The 23,324-nt window shown below is 32.7% G+C and overlaps 1 long non-coding RNA gene across 1 annotated transcript; it reads right to left on the reverse strand.

Moving 5' to 3' along the window:
• Positions 1-10,530: 10,530 nt before the first annotated feature.
• Positions 10,531-13,137, reverse strand: LOC114317354 (uncharacterized). The gene is made up of 2 exons (XR_003648542.2): positions 12,610-13,137; positions 10,531-10,764 (listed from the first exon to the last, which is right to left on the reverse strand). It is a non-coding gene; the product is annotated as an uncharacterized LOC114317354 (long non-coding RNA).
• Positions 13,138-23,324: the final 10,187 nt, after the last annotated feature.

Raw genomic sequence — 23,324 nt, forward strand, 5'->3', positions numbered from 1 at the left:
AATACGCCATGACCGGGCTAACTCTGAGACCGGACTAACTTCAAAGTGTCTTTAGACCGGACTAACTTCAAGTCTCCTCCAGGCCGGACTAGCTTCGGGGCTCTTAGACCGGACTAACTTTAAAGCCTTTTTACTCAGCCCTTTGTATTGCGGCCCATGACGGCCCATTACCTAGCTCGGCCTAATTTTTATACAAATTACCCTCTCAATGTGTAGTGCAAATTTTTTTAGACTATGCAACTGCCCCGATAATATATTACATTATATATATATATATATCAACTATAAAGCCACATCGAGCCAAGCTATTACCGAACCCAATTATCTTTTCCATACATGTTTTTGTTCCTCTCAACACTAGAAGTTTAAACAAAATTGACAAACCACAAAGTTAAATTGACAATCTGTCATCCAAAAGATCACTGCTGCCAAGTATAGCACACACAATTGTTTTGAAAGGTTTCTATCCCACAAGAGGTGGCACTTAAATTGTCCTCAGTTTCGGATACGTTCATAATAACATCTTCTGTTGGTTGTACAATTTAACGAAAATCAAGTAATCAACAACATTATGACAATAAATATTCCCCGAAAGGTTAATTTGAAGTGGAAATGACCTGGTTTTGCTTGCTTATAAAAGCAAGGCAGGATAGTGAACTTGGGAAAGGCTAGTAGGTCTCCAAGGCACTCTCCCTTCAATAGTTCCTCACTATTCAAGCCATGTTATCTCTTTCAGTTACCTACTATGTTCCCTTCATCTCTTTGAAAGAATTCAAGTATACTGGAGGAGGAAGACTTCAAGCTTTAAGAACAATTTGTCTAACTATTTCATTCTTGCTTGAAGGATTTTTAAGGTAGGGGACTTAAATACTTAGTAGAGTGTGCTCATGATATATGGGTAGAATTTAAGGTTTTCAAAAGTTATAAAAGTGTTTTCCAAAGTTTACCTTGTATAACTCTTGTTATCATTTTCAAAGCATGATGATATTTTCATGAACTTACTTCAAGATTTGAAGTGTGATTTGCTTCTTTGAAACCCTCAACAAGCATGTTTTAAATGTTACTTCATTTTTTTCATATATTGTACGCTCTCTTGAAAGTATGATAAAAATGTGATTTATGAATGAGGAAATGGGGTTAAAACTTGGGAATCCTTAAAAAAATGCCAAACCCTCACACTAGCCCCAAAAAGGCCTTGCTCTTGGAGGATTGACAAAAACTTATAAAACTCACAAGGGTGACCAATGTGTAAGAGGCACCAAGTTTCTCCCTACTATCATAAGGTAAAATAATACACAATCACGCTTGTGCAAAGAAATCCAAACCCACTCACCACCTCCAAAACCACATGTATTGACTTAGTTCTTGATACATCACAAGAAGTAAGAATTTCAACCTTATTGAAAGATGAGTATGAAGACATGTGATAGAGGATATAAAAATACCATTGTTGAAGAAATCCATGAAATTACAATCACTTTGTTTGGTTGTTATTTTTCAAACTTAGCTTTTTAAAAATTTTACAATACTTGTTTGATTATTCAGAAAACTAAACACACTTTTCAAAAATACATTATTGCAAATTGAAATTTTTCTCCAATTTAAGGAGAAAGACAATTTTGAAAAAAAAAAATTGTCACATCAAAAAATACTGTCATCTTAGTTTTATATATATATATATATATATATGTACATGCTATATATGTATGAAAATATAATTTAGTATGTAACCATTTATAGGTACATATCCTACCATTAAATGTGTGATTTTATCATAAAATTTGCACTCATTTCAACCACAAAAAATGTAATTTTTTTTACAAATTAGCATTAAAAAAAAAATCGTAACTAACTTACAAACTTTTGCAACATGAAATACAAAAAATTTGGACATTTTGTTATGCCAATTTTAGACAATGTTACACATGTTTGTGTTAATGTTACAATATTGTGTGATAAAATAAATTTTCTACATAACATTTATGAAAATTTAATTCTACGTATATTTAATATATGAAATATTTTTAGTTTTAAATTTTTTAATATAATAGATTAGTTTAATAATGATATCAAAGTTGTCCCAATGTTTGACTTTTGAAAACATATAAACTAATTTAACAAAAATAAATATCAAAAAAAATATTTTAAAAAATTATTTCTACCCTCCCAAAATATGAAATTATTTTTGACTTTTGAAAAAATATAAACTAATTTCACAAAAAAAAATATCAAAAAAAATTATTTTAAAAAATAATTTATATCCTCCCAAAAGATAAAATTACATAAAAATAATGTGTTTTTAATTATTTTTTTTCACCAATTTAATTATTAATTTCTTAAATTTTTTTTTTGAAAATAGATTCTAAAAACAAAATCAAGCATAACTTTATAATCAATAAAATTTCAATATTATTCATTTAAAAAAAAAGACCATTATATCTATATATTATATAAGGAAACTGGTCTTTTTAACCCACAAATCTTGTGGGAGCTCCAATATTCCAATCTTAATTTCTTAATTTTCTAATTTAAAAAAAAGAACTCTCCCACCCAGGCTACCTATAACCCTAAACCCTATTACCCATTACTACCTACTAACCTAAAGCCTACCACAACAGCCTTTCTATCACAGTAACCTAAAGAAAAAAATTGGGAGAGAGAGAGAGAGTTCACATAAAGTAAGACAGAATCTTGGAGCCTTTCTATTACAGCGACAACAGCTTTGGGACAGAGTTTTGGAAGAAAAACATTTCAAAATTTGTGAGTGAATCATTTATTTTTTAATATAGTGATTATATATTTAAATTGATTAAGAATTATTGTATTTATTAGGTAACATAAAATATTAATTATTGATGATGATTGGATTGTATTTTGTGATTGTAGTTAAAACTTTGTTAATTATTGATGATGATTGTATTGTATTTTGTGATTGTGATTGGACTAAGTTTATTTTTCAATATTTTATTTTTAATCTATGTTTTTTGACAAAAAAAGAAAAATAGATTGTATTCATTAGGTTCACATAAAGTACGCACTATTGATGATGATGATTAAATTATATTTTGTAATTGAGTTTTTTATCTCAATGTATTTTTAAATAAAAAAAAAAGGTTGTGCTTTTTAACTATTAATTAACTTAATTTGTGATTGGGTTTTTAACTCACTATGCTTTTGAAAAAAAACATAATTGTAATTTTTAATTATCAATTAACTTCATTACTTTTTTTAATGAGGAAAAATGTGATTGTGTTTTTTTACACTCCATTTTGATCACATGGTGATTTTTTTTTAAATGATTGTTTTTTTTACACTCTATTTAATCTGTGTTTTTTGAAAAAAAATAGATTGTATTCATATTTTTTGAATACAATCACACGATGATTGTATTTTTAATCTATATTTTTTGAAAAAAAAAATTAGATTGTATCTATTAGGTCACAGAAAGTACTCACTATATATATATATATATATATATTTTTAAAGGTGTGCTTTTTAACTATCAATTAACTTAATTTGTATTTTTTAAAAAAATTATTTTTTAATTACCAATTGGCTTCATTGTTTTTTTTTTTTTATCAGCAAAACACGATTGTGTTTTTTTACAGCCTGTTTGATTGATGATGATTGGATTGTATTTTGAGATTGTCATTGGACTTAATTTATTTTTTAATACGATGATTGTATTTTTAATTTATGATTTTTGGGGGAAAAAAATTAGATTGTATTCATTAGGCTCACATAAACTACGCACTATTGATGATGATAATTAGATTATATTTTGTAATTAGGTTTTTTAACTCACTGTGTTTTTTTTAAAAAAAAACGGTTGTGTTTTTTAACTATTAATTAGCTTAATTTGTGATTGGATTTTTAACTCACTATATATCTTTTGAAAAAAAAAATAATTGTATTTTTTAATTATCAATTGACTTCATTGATTTTTATTTTTTTTGGACATTTACATACAAGTCCTGATTTGTGAACTTATACTCCATTAGTCCTAACTAAAACTTTTTAAACTTTCAAGTCCCATTCAATTTTTATCAAGCTTACTTGTATCCTTGTCATTTTTTTCTCCTTCGCTGCATTCATTCCCACCCTCTCTGCTAATGACGTTTTGCAAAACCAATCTGAAGAATCCAAGGCCGTAGAAGTCGCCAACGAATGGTACCGACACAAATAAATCACTGAACCAATCACCAATACTTGCGTAAAAATTGAAAAAATGAATTATTTTTTTGGCAAAATTGAAAATTTTATGTATATAAAAGAGCATGATGTTGGAACATTAATGTGAAAAATTAGAAGAAAAAAAAAACTTTAAAAAAAATTGATAATATTCTCAATTTTAAAACTGGAAAAAATTGATAATGTTCTCGATTTTTTTAGATAGATGAATCGAACCAATAAATAAAAAGGTAAAAACGTTTAATCTCATGCTCTGTTTTTTTATCAGTTAGTAAAACAATTATATGGAATATTATTATGTAAAATTGATAATATTCTTAATTTTGAAAATTGAAAAAAATGATAATAAATAGGATTTATTGGTTCAAAAACTCTTAAATAGGACCTAAGCTACTGCAACATTCCCAAATAGGAATATTATTATGCAAAATTGATAACGTTCTTAATTTTAAAAATTAAAAAAAAAACTGATAATATTCTTAGTTTTACTAAATAAAACTTATTGGTTCAAAAACTCTTCAATGGGACCTGAGCTACCATAACATTCCTAAATAGGACTTTTAGGTAATTAACTCTATTTTTTTTATGAGGAAAAATGTGATTGTGCTTTTTACACTCCATTTTGATCACATAGTGATTTTATATTTTTTTAATGATTGCGTTTTTCTATACTCCATTTAATCTGTGTTTTTTGATAGAGAAAAAAAAAGAAAGATTGTATTCATGTTTTTTTAATACAATCACACAGTGATTGTATTTTTAATTTATGTTTTTTGAAAAAAAAAACAGATTGTATTTATTAGGTTCACATAAAATACCCACTATTAATGATAATTAGATTGTATTTTGTGATTGTGATTTGACTTAATTTAATTTTTAATATGGTGACTTCATTGCTTCTTTTTTTTTATGAGAAAAAATGTAATTGTGTTTTTTTACATTCCATTTTGATCACACGGTGATTTTATTTTTTTTACTAATTGTGTTTTTTTGCACTCCATTTAATTTGTGTTTTTTGAAAAAAAATAGATTGTATTCATGTTTTTTGAATACAATCACACGGTGATTGTATTTTTAATTTGTGATTTTTGAAATAAAAAATTAAATTGTATTTATTTGGTTCACATAAAATACCCATTATTAATAATGATTAGATTGTATCTTGTGATTGTGATTGGACGTAATTTAATTTCTAATACGGTGATTGTATTTTTAAACTGTCTTTTTTGAAGGAAAAAAAATTGGATTGTATTCATTAGGTTCGCATAAACTACCCACTATTGATGATGATTAGATTGTATTTTGTAATTTGATTTTTTAACTCATTGTATTTTTTGAAAAACATTGTTGTGCTTTTTAGCTATCAATTAACTTAATTCGTGATTAGGTTTTTAACTCACTATGTTTTTTGAAAAAAAAAATAATTGTATTTTTTAATTACCAATTGACTTCGTTGCTTTGTTTGGGTTGTGACGATTTCTATGTTTTTTTGATGATTAGGTTATATGTTGTCTTGCAAAAAATTGTAATTGGGTCTTTAATTAACTATGTTTTTTTAACAAAAAAAATTATTGTATTTTTTAAATATCAATTGACTTAACTTGTGATTGAGTTTTTGGACACTCCGTTTTGATCACATGATGAGAAATTTTTTTTGTGTGAATTGTGACAATCTCTACGTTTTTAAAAAACTTATTTAGTCAAGTAATAGATGGGTACCAATACAAATATTTGTGAGTTTTTATTTTTCTGTTTTTATTTTTTACTTTATAATTTATTAAATATTCATTCCTGATTTGTTACAAAATCTTTTTTTTAGTTTTTGGCGTATACCTTTCTAATCCAGTATTCTCCTACGGTCAGTTATATATTATAGCGACCCCAGTCTTTTCCCATTTGATTATTGTATCCGGACTTAGGTTCCGTAGATTCTGTCATTGTATAATTGTTGTTGTTGTCCTTTATTTTCTCATTTGGAATTATAGGATGTGTTGGGCAGGTTTGTTTCAGGTTGGTTGGGTTTAGAAACCAAGTGTTGCTGTCCAGGTTTTTGGTTTTTCGCTCGAGCGAGGAGTTGGTCGCTCGAGCGAGATGTCGTTTTGGTTCTTCGCTCGAGCTGGGGTTTGGTCGCTCGAGCGAGAGATGGCGTCCAGTATGGACCTGTAGCTTTGCATTCTTGGCTCGAGCGAGCTTTTCTTCGCTCGAGCGAGTTAGTTCATCCTTCGCTCGAGCTATAGTTCCTTCGCTCGAGCGTGTGTCTGGTTTCAGACCTGAGGGTTTGAGTTCTTCGCTCGATCGAGTTTTCTTTCGCTCGAGCGAGCTTTTGGGTTGCTGGCTCGAGCAAGGCTTCCTTGGCTCGAGCGTAGCTTCTTGTGTCTGGTCGCTCGAGCGACCAAATCTTCGCTCGAGCGAGCCTGTCCAGTTTATATACACAGCAGCGGGTTTTGATCAGTCTTTTTCATCTTCTTTTGATTCCAAACCCTAGGTCCGACTTTTCTCTCTCCCTACTCACCTTCTTTCTTAGATTTGATCTATTTAGAGGGTGTTTCTACCCTAGTTGCTTTATTAAAAATATAGAGGGAGTCGAGGGCTTTCATTTAATCTGAACATTTGGCGATTTGGAGCACATTGGTATTTGGGCACTCATCTCTGTCTTCACCATTTGGGTTGTTTTCTTTGAGGTAGGGATTTCCTACTCCATTTTATAGGTTTTGTTCTAAGTTTTGGTATTTTGATATGTTGGGGATACTTTGTAAATTTTGGGAAAAACCCTAGTTGTATTATTAAATTAATTTGTATAATTAATTCATGGAATTGGGGAAATCATTGATTAAATGGCGTAGTTGGATAATTTGAATCATTTGTCTATTGAATTGTTGACATGGTTATTTTCAGTTTAGAAATAACTGTTTTGGGCTATCGGTGGAGGATAGTCGTGATTGTTGTAGACATTGCATGTGGATTAGGAATAACTGAAACTAATCACATTGGTTAAGTCATTAATTTTGACTATTGCATTGATACAGAAAATACGTGTATTGATTGAGCATTGCATTTGCATACATTGTTTTTGTGTGTGGGAGGAGATAGGGGATGTACTCCACGGTTTAGGGGAAGATAGGGGATGGACCTCTAAACCGGATTTTGTTTGGGAGGAGATAGGGGATGGACTCCATTAGCATCACTTTTATGTGTGCTTATTTATATAGAAGTGTTTTATTGATACAGCACTAAAATGTGTATCAATCTGGAAGTATGAAGTGTTTTGAATTGAGCTTGAGCCTCATTTGTTTGTTGATATTGGGAGAATGTGAAGATGATATATATAATTCACTGTTGTAAGTTTGGCCAGGTTCTGAGCCATGTTGATAAAATTGGAAAGTAAAACGTGTCTTAGACAATAGTGTCATGAGACTGTTAAATGAAGTAATTAATTATCTTGGTTAACCATCTGTTGAATGCTATTGCTTTATTCATTGCTTATATGTGGTTTAGTATATTTCTACTGGGCTGTGGCTCACCCTATATGGGAACATCATTTTCAGGTTCAGGTGATAAGCTACCTCCAAGGACTTAGCTTGGAAGGGATTTGGATTTCGAAGACTATCTTTAGTTAATTGTCTTTATTTATTAGTACATGTAAACATCCAAGCCTAGGGCTTTTCTTGTATTGAGTTAGAACTCATCTTTTTGTATCCAAGTGTTGGCTTGGAAAGATGTAAGCCTGTAGGGCATTTTATTCGATGTTATATGTAATGCTTTTATTTAGTAATACTCTGATGAATGAATTAATGAATTGTTTTCTTTAAATAGTGCATGTCAATGACATATATATATTGGGTTTATTTTGAGGGCGTTACATATATTGCCTTATCGTATGTTTCTACACCATCAGTCTTGAAGATATTGATTGTTGATAAGGTTAACCAACCATCAAATTACACAAAAAATGTTGTGTATCGTGATGTCCTAGATGACATTTAAAGATTGATATAAAAAAAGTCTTTTAAAAACTTCAATAACTATTTTTTTTATTCACTTTGTTTAATTATACAATACTTACTATTCTAAATTCTAAATCTTATACAAAATATTGCATTTACTATACAAAAATTTGGATGATGATCTCTTTTTTCATTTTCATTTAATAAAGATAATTAAAAACTTACCCTTACAAAATATGTTTGTATAATATTTGTTGTACAATAATTGCTTACTTATTTTTTCTATTGTACCATAATGTAAACTTAAAATTTTTCTATTTTTCTATTAAAAATTCTTAGGGTAAATCACAAATACATTCCTTGAGGTTTGCTTAAAATACAGATTGTCCTCTATGATTTGAAAAATTACAAATACCCCCTTGTTAGAAATTTTTATTTAACATAATTAACTAAAAAAATAAAATTCATAATTATTTTTCTATATAATAATAAAATTACTTAAATTATTAATTGAAACATATTTCTAACATCATTAAAAACTGTTAATTGATTTGATAATTTATTAATAAAAAAGGTGATTTGTTATGAAATTAGAAATCTCAGGGAGTGTAATGTAATTTTTAAAACCACAAGGAGCGATTCATATTTTAATCAAACCTCAAGGGGTGTATTTGTAATTTACCCAAATTCTTAATATTTTCATTTTCAAATTTATTGAGCTCTATAGATATGTCGTATAAAAATTATAAATTCATATTTTTCTCATATGCATCTGCATTGTTAGTAGGTGATAGAATTATCAGATATCCCTATTTTGCTAATTTACATCCATATGCAAGTAATTGGAACGTTAAAGCTCAGTTAGTCAGGTTGTTATCTGTGACTAATTGTCTTGGCAGAAACATGACATTCAAAATAATTTTTATTGATAGATAAGTATTTACAACTCTTATCATGAGATAATAGTTAAATATTTTATTTTATATTATGTTAAAAATTTGTACTTATTACCTTTTTTTAAATGGTGATGCCATAGAAGGAACTATATGCTCTGAGGAATATGATTACTTTAAAGAACATTTTAATTGAAAGAAAAATATATTATTTTAGAGGAGTTCATATTACATTGGCTGATGAGAAATTCAAGTTGGTACCACATCATTATAAGATGTCTTTTACTGATGATACGATAATTGTGCACATACTTGATCATGATGATAATATACCATTTCAGTGTTATTTTATCAAAAAATTATCAGACATTGGCCAATTTCTTCATCAATATGTTCAATTAATAGGTACGTTATTTTTACTAAATAATACTTATCTAGATTACATACTTACATAGTTTATTACTAATAGAAAAAATTTAAATTATCAAAATAATAAATATGTCAATGCTAAATTATGTAGATATGATTTGCTTGGTTGTTAGTGTAACTGAATGTCAAGGTATTGCAAATCGTGATAATTACAAAAGAGAGATTTTACTACTTGATACAAGGTATGATACTATAACATATTTATGTGTTTTTACTAACTTGGAAATACTCCACGAATGATATTGTGCGTGTTTGGTTTGAGTTTTTTGGATTAAGTTTTTTGAAAATTGAGTTTTTTGTTTCGTGATTTTTTGTTTTTAGTAAATATTTTTAAAATTTTAATCATTTTTTTTTACTTTTTTAGATGCACCTTACTTAGATGTATCTAAAAAGTAAAAAAATTGTGAAAAAAATATTTTAAAAAATTAATAAATACACAAAAATATGAAAAATATACTAAATTATCATATATATATATATATATATATACTAGCGTATGCCCGTGCCTAAAGGCACGGTGTAAATAATATTAAGATTAAAATGCAGTTATAAAAATATATTTAACAGACTGTACTCTACAATTCCAAACAAATCAAATATAAAAAAAATTAAAATATTAAATAATGCACACCAGCCAGTGCTCTGCAATTTAAAAGAAATTAAAACTTAAATGCACACCAGTTAGTGCTACTGCTGGTAATAAAATTATAACTACATAAGAACCAAGTTTGACTGACAAAAAATAAAAATAAATAAATAAAATAAAATCTCAATCAACAAATCCAATTGTATAATTGCATTGTGTCATGATTTAGAACCAAGTTTGACTCAAAGGCAACACCGCACCTCATTACCAAACTCTGAATACTAATCTTAAAATGCAAGCTCCCATAGAGAGAGAGAGAGAGAATATTTTACAAACATCAGGGGCATATTTATAATTGACCCTTTTTTAAGATTTTGTGAAAATTTGATAATGGTGATTTAGAGAGCTGCAATCCATCACATTCTTATAGTATATTGGCATAGTTTTTAAATTTATTTTGTCTGAAACTGACCAATAACAATAGACGAAAAGATAATCAAGTGGTTTACTATTAAATCTAGGATTACATTTCTTTTTAACACAGGTCCCTAGGTAATCAATGAATTTCAATCAAAGAAAATAGAGAAACAATTGTTGGATATGAGTATCCTAACAATTGTTAAATGCAAAGCAAAGCACTAACCAACAAACTCAACTTCAGAGAAAGTTTCGGATGTGTAATGACTTCACATCAACCATCTTCTCATCCTTAAATTCCTCCCTGAAATATATTGAAAGCATTCCATCAATTAACCATAAAATAATAATAATAATAATAAAAATAAATAAATAAAAACTGTATACAATAAATGTTAATGGTGTAGACAAATGCATAGTAATTGAAGGGGAACACTAACACACTGTGTATAAATAATATTGGTACACATATTTTAAAAAAATCAATTAACATAAATTATTAATATTGGTATCACATCCTTTACAAAAAAATCAATTCAAAATGATAATAATTTCACTGTTATAGAAATCAATTATAATAAATCAGTTTAAATTTAATCCCAACACGGATTAAATTTAAATTTAATCCCAACACTATTTAAATTTAAATTTAACCCCAACACTATTTAAATTTAATCCCAACACTATTTTAATTTATTATAAATTTAACCCCAACACGGATTAAATTTAAATTTAATCCCAACACTATTTAACTTTTATTTTTTAATTTGATAAAATTAAATTTAATCCCAACACTATTTAATCCCAATACTATTTAAATTTAATATGAATTTAATCCCAACACTATTTAAATTTATTATAAATTTAATCCCAACACTATTTAAATTTAAATTTAAATTTAACCCCAACACTATTTAAATTTAAATTTAATCCCAACACTATTTAAAGCAGTTAGTGCTTTTTAAGATGCATTTTAGAGGCTCTCTTGAAAAGTCTAATTTTTTCATAATTTTTTTTTCTTTTAAAGCTTTTAGAACATATTTACTATAAGTCTCAAGTTTAACTGTCATTAAGTGTTATTATTTTTTTGGAGCCATGCCCATAGACTTTGCTCGAGATGTGTTCGATCTATGTGGAGTGGACACTTTACCTGGGTCTCAGGATTAGTCGAAGTATGCATAAACTAACTTAGACATCCGATCATTCAAAAAAAAAAAAAAAAAAAAAGTTACTGTTAGAAAAATGGAGAGAAAGTGCTCACACTTTGAAAATGAGTGTGGAAGGGAAATTCAAATGAAAATTAGAGAACCAAACTACTATTTTATCAAATGCAAATTAATCACATTCTCTTTTCCTATATTTTTCTCCTGCCCATCCAAAATAGTACCAAACTAATAATTAATCACATTTTCTTTTCCTATATTTTTCTCCCTCCCATCCAAAACAGTACCAAACTAATATTTTACATAACAAAAGCAAGCCACTGGTCAAATAAAGGCAATAAACGCCACACACACACAGACACATGTATCCATATATATAATATATTCACACAAATCGAATCTACCTCAGATGTCTGCGTCAATGAGTAATGTTTGCAACGGAGAACACACAGTTTTTACTTACAACGACTTTGATAAAATGCTCAGACTCAAGAATCAGAGTTTCTCTGTATATATCCTACCTCTGATATTCTTGCTTAGTACATATATATTGCAGTGCCATCAAAATCTCCTCCATTCAATTCTACTTCGACATCATCACTCAGGTATGTCATTCAGCATCAGACCTTAGAAGATTTAGACTATAATTGGGTCTCCACTAAAAAACAGGGAAGAAAAATTATAATTCCAACACTATTTTATTAATTTTTTCATTTGTGTTTATTTTTTTATGACTACTTTAATCACAAAAAATAATCAACCCAACCCAACCCAATTATCAAAAAATCAACCCACCAAAACTGCCACCTCCTCTCTCTCTCTCTCTCACTACCACCATCCTCTCCATCCTCTGATATATTGTTTCAACATATGTACTGATATATATACATATTTGGATTGTTGTAGATCAAGGGGAAAAAAATGATTCAAGAGCTATTAAGAGGTGGTGCTGGACTAATAGGAGGAGTGAGAAAAATCTCCATTACCGGTGTTCTAGAGGGTTCCTCCCCTTCTCCATCTCCTTCCTTCTTCACCGCCACTACTCCGGCGAGCTCTTCAGCCTCTGCGGAGAACCAAAACCTTCAGTGTCTGCATGATGGAGATGAACAGTTAATTTCTAAACCCATTTCAAGAGATGAATAGTGTCTGTAAACAATATATTCATGAGAAATCAAAACCCATTTCATATGTTAGAAACAATTTATTCAATAGAGATAGAAACCCATTTGAAGAGTGAAATAGAAACCCATTTGTTGGAGGTTGTACAACAAAAACTATCTAGAACCGAAACCAGAGAGCTGGACAGAGATGGAGAAGGTTTGTATGACTATGTAAGGAAGAGAGTTTAAAATCAAGGATGAGGAGAGAGAGAGAGGGGGAGTGGGTAGCCTTTAAAAGACGTGGGAGAGTGGGGGTGAGACGTGGAGGAGCGTCAGTTGTGATAGAGAGGGTAGGTTTTTTGCTTCTGTTGAAGAACAAAGAGTGAGAGAGCAAAAGAAAGAGATAGAGAGGAAAGGTGTTGTAGACACCCCATTTTTGACCGACCTTAAGACTCAGACGTCACTAATTGAGCGCTTGGTGATGTTGCATAATGTGCTCGTTCGGAAATTTCAGAGTCTTGGCTGCGAGCCGTGCCTCCGGACTTCCGAACCCTCTTCTGTGCCTTGCCTCGGTTTGCGAACCAGACTCGGTTTTCTCTGTTTCTTTTCCTGAGGGGAGGGAGAGGTCCAGTAGACCATCTCTCAGTGGCCGCAGGCCATTTTGCCCATTTCGGAGTCCGGTTTTCGGTTTTTCGGGACCGTTGGCCGTGTGCCTCGGTTCGGGACCGCCTAACCATCTCCGTTTGCTCTAATTTTTGGCATACATCTTATTTACTCCCTTTTGAGGGACACTGGGGTCTGAGAAACCCACTTCGTGGCTGAATGCCACTTTCGGTGCTTAACAGCCCATTTTCGGGACCCCGAACTGCGCGTTTTGGCCCCCGAACATTCGTTTTGCAACGGTTCTCGTTCATTTTTGGCAGGTACCTCTGTTTTATCACTGGGAAGGCCGTAGAAGGGTGGGAGGCCAGTAATTGTTGCAGCAACCAGTTATATATCCCCTGACGCCCTCCGATGCCCGTTTTTCACACTTCCGGGCTAATGTTGAACACCTTGGGGCCACTTTCTTGAACTTTGAACCACATATTTGTGATGTACACACATGGGAGGACCCTAAAAGTTGGTGGCCGGCCACTAATGTTACTTGACCCTTTTGAACCCCTCCTTCCGGGCTAATGTTGAACACCTTGGGGCCACTTTCTTGAACTTTGAACCACATATTTGTGATGTACACACATGGGAGGACCCTAAAAGTTGGTGGCCGGCCACTAATGTTGCTGGACCCTTTTGAACCCCTCCTTCCGAGCTAATGTTGAACACCTTGGGGCCACTTTCTTGGACTTTTAACCACAGGGTTGTGTTGAGGGCACATGGGAGGACACCATTATGTGGTGGTCGGCCACTAAACCAACTTGACCCTTTTGACCCCTAGCCGGCCGGCTAGGGGATGTGGCCGGCCGGCCACCTGAAACAAAAATACCTGGCCGGCCATGATCCTCACACTGTTCACTTTACAGCTGTATAGCTTTATCCCCCAGAAAATATCCCAATCCAGGGGATATTTTGTGGGGGAAAACTTGCCTATTTTTCCCCACCTTTTGCCCCTCCTTTACTCCCCCTTTTTTGTCCATATAATCAGCTGGCAACATTGCATACAAGGGTTAGAAAATTTACTCCTCAAGCTTGAATACAAAACTCCCTCTCCATCTCCCTCATTTCCTTGAAAACCTTCAAGTTCTACACTACCATTTCTTCTACACCACCAAGCTCTACCACCACCACTCCAATCCAGAAGCAAGGGGAGGAATTTCAGAAGCTAAGAGGCAACAAATTTGGTCCAAGAAGCAACAAAAGAATTGGTCTTCAAGGGTGAGTTGCAATTTCCCCTTTTTTGGCCCATTTCTTGTATCTTTTGCAAGCCATACATGCTTATTGTTTTGAGCTCCGACCAAAACTGAAAAGGTCATTTTTTTGAGCTCATTTTCATGTCTCATTAAGGGCTCAACCCTGTTTGAGCCCTCCATCTTGCACTTGCTTCAATACCCTCTTTGAATGTCAATATTTTGCATGCTTTTTCTAACCTACGTGTGATCTGTTTTGGAGTTTCTCATGAACTGTAAGTAGGCTTATTTTGAGCCTCTCTTCAATATTGAAGAAGGGCTCATCTTTGTTTGGGACCTCCATATACCACTTGTCTTTGTATCCATCTTTGGTCCCCTATTCTTGTATGACTTGGCAGCCTATCTTGGTTCCATTTTTGGTCATTTTACAGAGCTAGAAAAGTTCTTATTTTGGCCCATTATTCATGTTTCATTAAGGGCCTTTCATGGTTTGAGGCATATTTTATACACTTCATGTTATATCCCTCTTTTAATCCCCATTTTTGCATGATTTTTTAGCCTATCTTGCTTCGGTTTTTGGCCTTTTTACAGTACTAAAAATAGTCTTATTTTAGCCCATTCTTCATGTTTAATCAAGGGTCTCTGGCTGTTTGATGAATATTTTGCATACTTTGTGTTATAGCCACTTTTGAGCCTCATTTTGCATTGCATTTCTAGCATGTTTGTATACTGTTTTGGAGTTTTTACAGTTCTGTAAATAGTCATATTTTTTGTCCCTCTTCAATGTTGTAGAAGGGAATTTTTCAGTTTGGGCTTTGCATATACCACTTGCCTCTTTGGCCACCTTTTGGCCCTTTTTCTTGCATGGGAGTGCAGCCATACCTGTGTTTGTTTTTGGGGTTTTTACAGTTCTGGAAAACATCATATTTTGGGCCCCTCTTCAACTTTGTTGAAGGGCCCTAACCTATTTGAGGACAGCAGCTGTGAGTTGCTTCTTAATCCCATGTTTAGGGCCATTTTTGCATGCCATTGTTGCCCTATCTTTGCTTGCTGTTTGGCCATGTTTTGAAGTGGAAAAGTGCTTATTTAGGGGCTGCCTTGCTTCTTTCTATTCATTACATGTGCCAATTTTGTATGTTTGGTATAGCTATAGGCCATTTCGGGTGCCAAAATTCATGTTTCGGGACCATTCCGTGCATCGGGTGTATTTTCGCCTCGTTTCGGGGCTGTTTTCCCCCACATTTCAGTGCTGAAATCTCATTAGCATGTTTATATGCCATTTCCATGTCATTTGCATTGCGTATGCCATTGCCTCGGTTTGCGTGCCCGTGTGCACGCGTTTCGAGACACTTCATTTTCATCCACCGGCCTCTTATGTGAGTGTGGCTGAGGCTCTCTCATGTTAGTATAAGTCCATGTTGCATTCTATATGCCATTTTCATGCCATTGCATTGCATATACCATTGCCTCGGTTTGCGTGCCCGTGTGCACGCATTTCGAGGCACTTCATTTTCATCCATCGACCTCTTATGTGAGTGCGGCTGAGGCTCTCTCATGTTAGTATAAGTCCATGTTGCATTCTATATGCCATTTTAGCCCTATTGCATTGCGTATGCCATTGCCTTGGTTTGCGTGCCCGTGTGCACGCATTTCGAGGCATCTCATTTTTACAGCATAGTGCATACTAGGTTGTATCTTAGATCGCATTCTGTCATTTTCTCGGTTTACGTGCCCGTGTGCACACATTTCGAGGCATGTCATTCCATAGCATTGTGTATATTAGGATTGTATCTTAGTTGCATTTCATGCATGTCATGCATATTGCATCGTGTTCGGAATAGGAGTTAGCCCGGGCACGGGAAACGAGGTGCGTTTCGTACTCCGAGTGACGGAATGTGTCTCAATTCCCCAGTCACCGACACTCCGGATCATCCATGATGGAGTTAGGTCTTGTTGTGTTGTCATGTGCATTCATTCTATATTGAGTTGCGCAATTCGACTCCTCGGCCATCATGCCTCGGTATGCGTGATTGGTGGTACGAGGATCGAGGCATGCATATATTTGTGAAATACATTGCTATGCCCCTTTCCTGCTCTCTGATGCAGCAAATGAAGAATCAGCAAACTTCCTGAGTTTGGCGCGCTTCCCAAGAAAAATCACAAAACAGAGGCTAATTGGGGCATCCCAGTGGATTTCCGCGCAAGGCAGCCCAAACATACAGCATTCATCAGAAGCAAGGCAGTCCCTGGCTTGCATGCCAGTTTTATTTATTTTCTTAGTTGATTTGTTAATTAATTAGGAATTTGTATATTATTTGGACTGTAACATTTGGACTGTAATATTCTTTTATTCGGGACTGTATTATTTATTCGGACCCTCTGCACGAGGGCACAACTGTAATAAGTGTGGGTGAGTGTGATGTATGTCTTCCAACCCCACGTCTTTCTCCCTTTTATTTATCCGCTTATGATGGTTAGATTAGGGCATGTTTCAATTAGCATACAGTATGATAGCATGATTGCATTCATTCATCTGTTTTGCATGCACCGGGCTCGGCGCATCATACTAACTGCATTATATTTTCAATTCCAAATTGAATACATGTTAGCTGTAGCATTTCATATGCCATGTTTAGAATAGCCGAGCCTACTATAATTACATTTTGCATGTGTTGCATTAGGCATTTCTGTATACTTAGGATCATGCATGATTTCTAATGTAAATTCTGTTTTGGCTTGGAGTACCCGGTGAGTTTTATGCTTTAGCATCCTTGCATGCGTGTGAGTGACTGCTATGATAGCATGCTTACCATGAGGCTATTTGCTTATGTGATATAACTGCCTGAATGCCTGTGGGTGAAGGTTGGGTTATTTGGATTGGAATAAATCATCAACTATTTGTTTTAAGCCCACTAGATAGTGGCAAAACCATCTTTTCTAAGCCCACCCGAGGGTGGCAAAATCTGCATTTTAAGCCTACTTGCGAGTAGCAAACCATCTTTCAAAAAAACAAACATGAAATGTTTTGTTCCAATTCAGGCGACCTAGTCTATACTTGTATGCTGTGCGCATCACATAGTAACCTAGGCTAATAACTGGAATAAGAACACACAATGTTTTCAAAAATAGATATCATGGTTAGTAGAGGCCGATCTTTGATCGGGCGAGCGGGGGTGCTCACGAAGTGACCTTCCCCAATCGTACCCAAGTTCCCGAGCCGAGGCAACTTTGGTGATGACGGACACGTGGCCTTTTGGCACCGAGTCAGGGTTTCCTAAATTTCCCAAAATAAAATATTTAGGTGGCGACTCTGTATCTGGCAAAGCAGTCCATGTTTGGCACTTCTTTCAAAAATCTGTTTTCTCAAAACGATTTGCCGGATTTGGACTCTTTGGTTCAGACTTAGAACCGTGACTACAAATCGAGTCGGAGCTGTAGCGAGGTCCCCCCGCGGGCTTGTTACAGGTGTGGGTGTGGGTGTGGGGATGGGTCAGACGTGGGTAGATAGGTATATAGGCGGCAATCATCACTCATTTGAACTAATTTGAACCATGGATGTATAATTCAGATTCATCTCAGCCGTTAATGTTAAATGTATCTCTGATACATTTTGGTATATTTTCAAAAACAGTCTTGTCTTATTATATAGATATATATATATATATATATTTTTTATATTTTTGGTACTTAGTGAATTTTTAAAAGATTGTTTTCACAAAAATTATACTTTTTATGTGTATTTATGTTAGGTGTGCCTAAACATTAAAAGCATTTGCTTAAAATACTAAAAAAAATTCAGTAAAAAAAAAAAAAAAAAAACCGAAAAACAAGAAAGTAAAATTTTCTAAAAGTGTTTTTGGAAAACCAAAAACAAGCTTCCTAATCTTAACCCTTTTTTTTTTTTAATTGTAAAAACAATTTCACATTAGTAAGACTAACTCTATGGGACGTGTTTTCAACAACTAATGGCATGCAACTATATCATGCTTTAGAAAATGATAATATTTTATTTGCCACTGGATTAACAGTTAAAAATTATTATGTTAAGATTATTTTTCATTGACTTTTATATTATATAGATGCATATACAAATATTGATATTGATAAATTATCTTTTCTCAACTTCTTGATCCATGTCTAAGCTACATGCAAATACAGCAAGTCATATACTATTCATTCATTCCGTTATAAAAATCATATTTGAGTGTAGTATGTTATGATTGTATAATATTAACCAAGTATATATGACAATATAATTTTCACAATTATATATGTGATGATCGGGTACGTAAGCCATCCCATTCTTCTTTGTTTTGTATTGAAATCACCCTTGTTAGAGTGTCGGGTTTGACTTGAGGCCTTGCCAACCGTTTGGGTTTGTCGTTTTTGAAAACTTTCCTCACAATTCTCATTCTTAATTTATTTCGGTGTTGAATTTCACATGCTTCTGGGGTGCATGAGGTTGGATCTGGGAATTTTAGTTCAATTGGCAAAATTTTATGTCTGGAAGCCAGGGCCGCATGTATGGAATAGGGGCTGCACGTGCGGGAGATGAGGCCGCACGTGCGGAAAACAGGGGAGGTTTGGGTGCTATACTGAAATAAAAGCCTGTGAAGCAGCAGGTGCAGGGAGAGGAGGGCCACACGTGTAGAGGTGGAGGCCGCACATGTAGTGAAGGCATGCCGCACGTGTGGGACGACGCTGAGTCCGAAATCTGCCTTTTTCTTTCTTCTTGGGCTGAGTGTACATCACTTTTGCACACCTCTCTCTCACTCTAAAAACTATCTTTTGCTCCTCCTTCTCTCTAAAAACCCCCACCAAACACCATAAACTCTTGATTTCTTCCAATCCATTGGAGTTTTGACCCAACATCATTCATTAATTTTGGAGAGCTAATCGAGAGCTTCGTTTTGTGCGGTGGAGATTGGATTTTCAATACCGTCAAATTTGGGGATTTCTCATCTTTTCTTCTCCAAAACTTGAGGTAGGGATTTTTTTAAGAGTTGTATATATATTTTTGCAAGAATGTGTTGGTTTGGAAAGTATAGGAACTTGATTTTGGTTCGTATGTAGTGATGATTTTGAAAGTGGGTTTACACCTTGTTTTTTCTTAAATATCTTGAGAGTTTGACTACATTGTAACAAAGGATGCTTTGGAGAGATTTTCTTTTTGTAAGATGAAGAAATGCCTAGCTTTGGCAAAAACCTAGAAACTTGAGATTTTTTGTGAGAGATGTTGAGAATTTATGGGTGTTTACCTATTATCATGCTAAAATGAATGAATGATTGAAAAATCTCTTATTTTATATAACAAATGGCAAATTTCATGGAATATGAGAATTGTTGATTTTGGGAAGTTGTTGCTCAAAATGTTGATGTGGTTATGGAATGATTAAATCGTTAAGAATGCATGAAAGTTGAGATTGTTGATTATTCATTAAAGGATTTAAATGAGCATATGGCTATCATGAGGAATGTCATTGAAAAGACAAATGAGTGTTGTGATTACTATGGGAACATTGCATGGAATAATTGCAAATGGAAAGGGTGTTTCATGGCATTGATAATTGTTGCATTGGCATTTCAATACTTTTGCTTGTTACAAATATTGACTTGGGATTTGAAACTTTGCATTGAGAAGGAAATATTGTGAAACAAGATCTCATTGAAATGTTTGGGGTAAATACGTTGGTAAATCCAGATAGGGGTGTAGATGAAATTGATTAAGTTGGCCTGAGTGTCTAGGGTGAAAGATTGAAAACACGCGCGGATGAGGTACCATGTGCCTTCCGGCTAGCTATCGGTAAAGTAGGGATTCGGCAGTGTTAGTTATGTCTATTTGCAGACACCAACCTAGGGATTACCTGAGTCGTATTTACCGCCCCGTGAATTTGGTTTAAAATCATTGAATCTGGTGAAATTTCAAGTTTTTATTGTGCATGTTGGTTTTCAAATGATAAAAAGAAATGATACCTTGCATGGCATGGCATGTATATTTCATTTCATGGGACTTGTATAAAATGTATATACTTTGTTAAGAATTTTCTATTGGGCTTTATGCTCACCCTATGGGATCTTGGTGTAGGAAAATGTGTGGCGATTCCACCGAACTAAGGGTGTAGATGTGCATGTTGAAAGCACAAGGCTCTTGTTTGGTTATGATTATATTTTGTAAGCCAAGGGCTATATCTATATGGGTTCGAGTAACCATTTTTGTATAACCAAGCTTAAGCCTTGGAATTTGTAGCCCTTGAGGGCATTTATTTATTTTGACTGAATGTTCTACATGCTATAGATTCACGTGTTAGAAGTCATTGAATGTATATCCGCATGTGGAACTATTTTGTAAAAAGAAAACCTTATGATCATGTATTCAAATGTTGAAGAATTACTTATGTTTTCATGAAGACTAGAGATCAATGCACTATTATTGTATATTTTTCTTGGGGCATTACAATATATATATTGATGTCTATCTAGACTTGCTATGAATCCTATATCACAAAAGTTGATATATTGGAATCGAAAAAATTGATTCTCAATTTCACAGTCATTGGTAATATTAAATGTCAAAATAATTCGAATACGTGATTTTACACCTATGCCAAAGGTAAGAATTGTTATCATCCCAACTAATGAAAGTTAAACGATATGTATATATATTCGTTTATGGAAAGAGATTAATTTATGTTTTTCTAAAGATTTTGTAGGTTTCATATTTTCGAATATTTGGGTACATCGAACAAATTGATTGTGACAACCTTTGGATTGATTTGTACAAAAGTTGCGATCAAAAAGTTGAATATCATTATGGTCACATTGTTTGTTGTCACTATATGCATGATGATATTGATATTATAACGAGGTAATTTTCTTTAGGTAAATAATTACTCTGTACAATAATAATTCAAACTTAACAAGTGTTTTAATTTTTTATTAAATACAATATTTTCTTTTAACAAGTTTTTTTTTTTTTTTTTTGATTAGATACAATGTTATAGCATTATGGTCAAAGACAATACTGGTTCAATAAATCTCATTGTTCCAGATAAATGGGCAGAGTTTATCTTGCGATGCCAACCATCATATTTGAAGAATATGAGATCAAAGGTGTGAAACCATATAATTTATTATAAATAGCTTATTCCTACATTTTCAAACACAATGTTATAATTCTAAAATTTTACAGGATAATTGAGTTAGAATGATTAAAGATTATATTACGTCATGCCAAGATCGTTCCTATGTATTTATCATACATGTACCAACAATGTAAAGTCAACTAGATTGTGCACCGTGCATAACCTTTATTTTAAATATAGATTGGTCTGAACAATATCTATACCCTTTAAAAGATAAAAAAAATAATAATAATATGTGAGTATAACATTTTATAAATACATAATATATGTGTTGTTCATCAATTATAATACTAACTATCATGTTGACAATGCTAATGGAAAACCCATAACAATTTAGATTTTAGTTATACTTTGTTTTATTTATTCAATGAATTTTGAAAAAAATGTAATAAATTCTTATTTTTATTACTTTAATTATGTAATGTCAACATGTTCTTTTAAAATTACATATATTTTATGCTAACAATTTAAAAATATGTTTGACACAACCATAAATAGTTTTTTTAAATTCAATCCCATGCATAGCACAGGTGATATGCTAGTTTCAAATAACATACAAGTTACCAACACAAAATAAGTTGTATGATGATTGTCCTTGAAATGGACCATTTGCAAAAGAAACATCTTTGATTGTTCTTACTTTGAATAATATTTAAAATTGATGGTCAAATTTATCACAATTGAAATCCCAAATTATAAGAACCGTTAGTATAATTCATTCCCAAAAAAAAACATAAAAAAAATCAAACATAAAACACCAAATTAACACTTAGAATGTTTCCACATACAAAATAATTCAATTCAAGTTCTACTTTCTACCTAATATGATTCAAAGTAATAATAAATCTTAATTCATAACCTAGTACAAATTTAAGCAACTTATTTCTGGTATTTTGTTTAAAGAAACCTTCCAACAACATCATATTGTTTGATTTTATTTTGATAAATGTATTATTTATTACATGAATTTCCTTTGGGTTTATATTTGTTTGTCAAAAAATCCCAAGAAAGGAATTCACAAAATTATATTCGGATCTCAACAAATGAGTTTTTAAAAAACAGACATCTCTTCCTCACAATTTTTAATAAGACCAAGTTTCTCTCTTTAGTTTCTTTTGTAATCAAAATCGTTTTATTTGTTTTGAATTAATTATATCACTACTAAAAAAAGTAGTTTTTGCGACCGTTACAAGCCATCGCAAATAATAAAAACACAGTTGTAAAAGACCTTTTGCGACGGTCCATGCGACGGCAAATGGGAGTCACGAATGTGGGGGTGGCAAATATTTTTTGCGACGGCAAAGCAACGGTCGCAAATTATTTGCGACCGTCTAAACTACTTGTGGCGACCGCTATTTTGCCGTCGCAAAAAACAAAGAAAAATGCTAACATGTTTTTTGGCGACCACTTGTTACCGCCGCAAAAAAAACAAAAAATAAAGAAACATAAAAGTGTAACATTAAGCACTCTAGGAATAGCAATGAGAAGAATTTAGACAATATAGCATTATAGTTTAATCAAGCATTGCATTTGAGTCTAAAAAATGGAGCCATATGTGAAAGTTATTACAACTAAAAACTAGGAAAAAGTTCTTTTATGACAAAAACACAATCCAGAT

The sequence above is a fragment of the Camellia sinensis genome, chromosome 13 (assembly GCF_055761805.1).
Source record: "Camellia sinensis isolate YWXY chromosome 13, ASM5576180v1, whole genome shotgun sequence".
In the NCBI taxonomy this organism is placed as follows: Eukaryota; Viridiplantae; Streptophyta; class Magnoliopsida; order Ericales; family Theaceae; genus Camellia; species Camellia sinensis.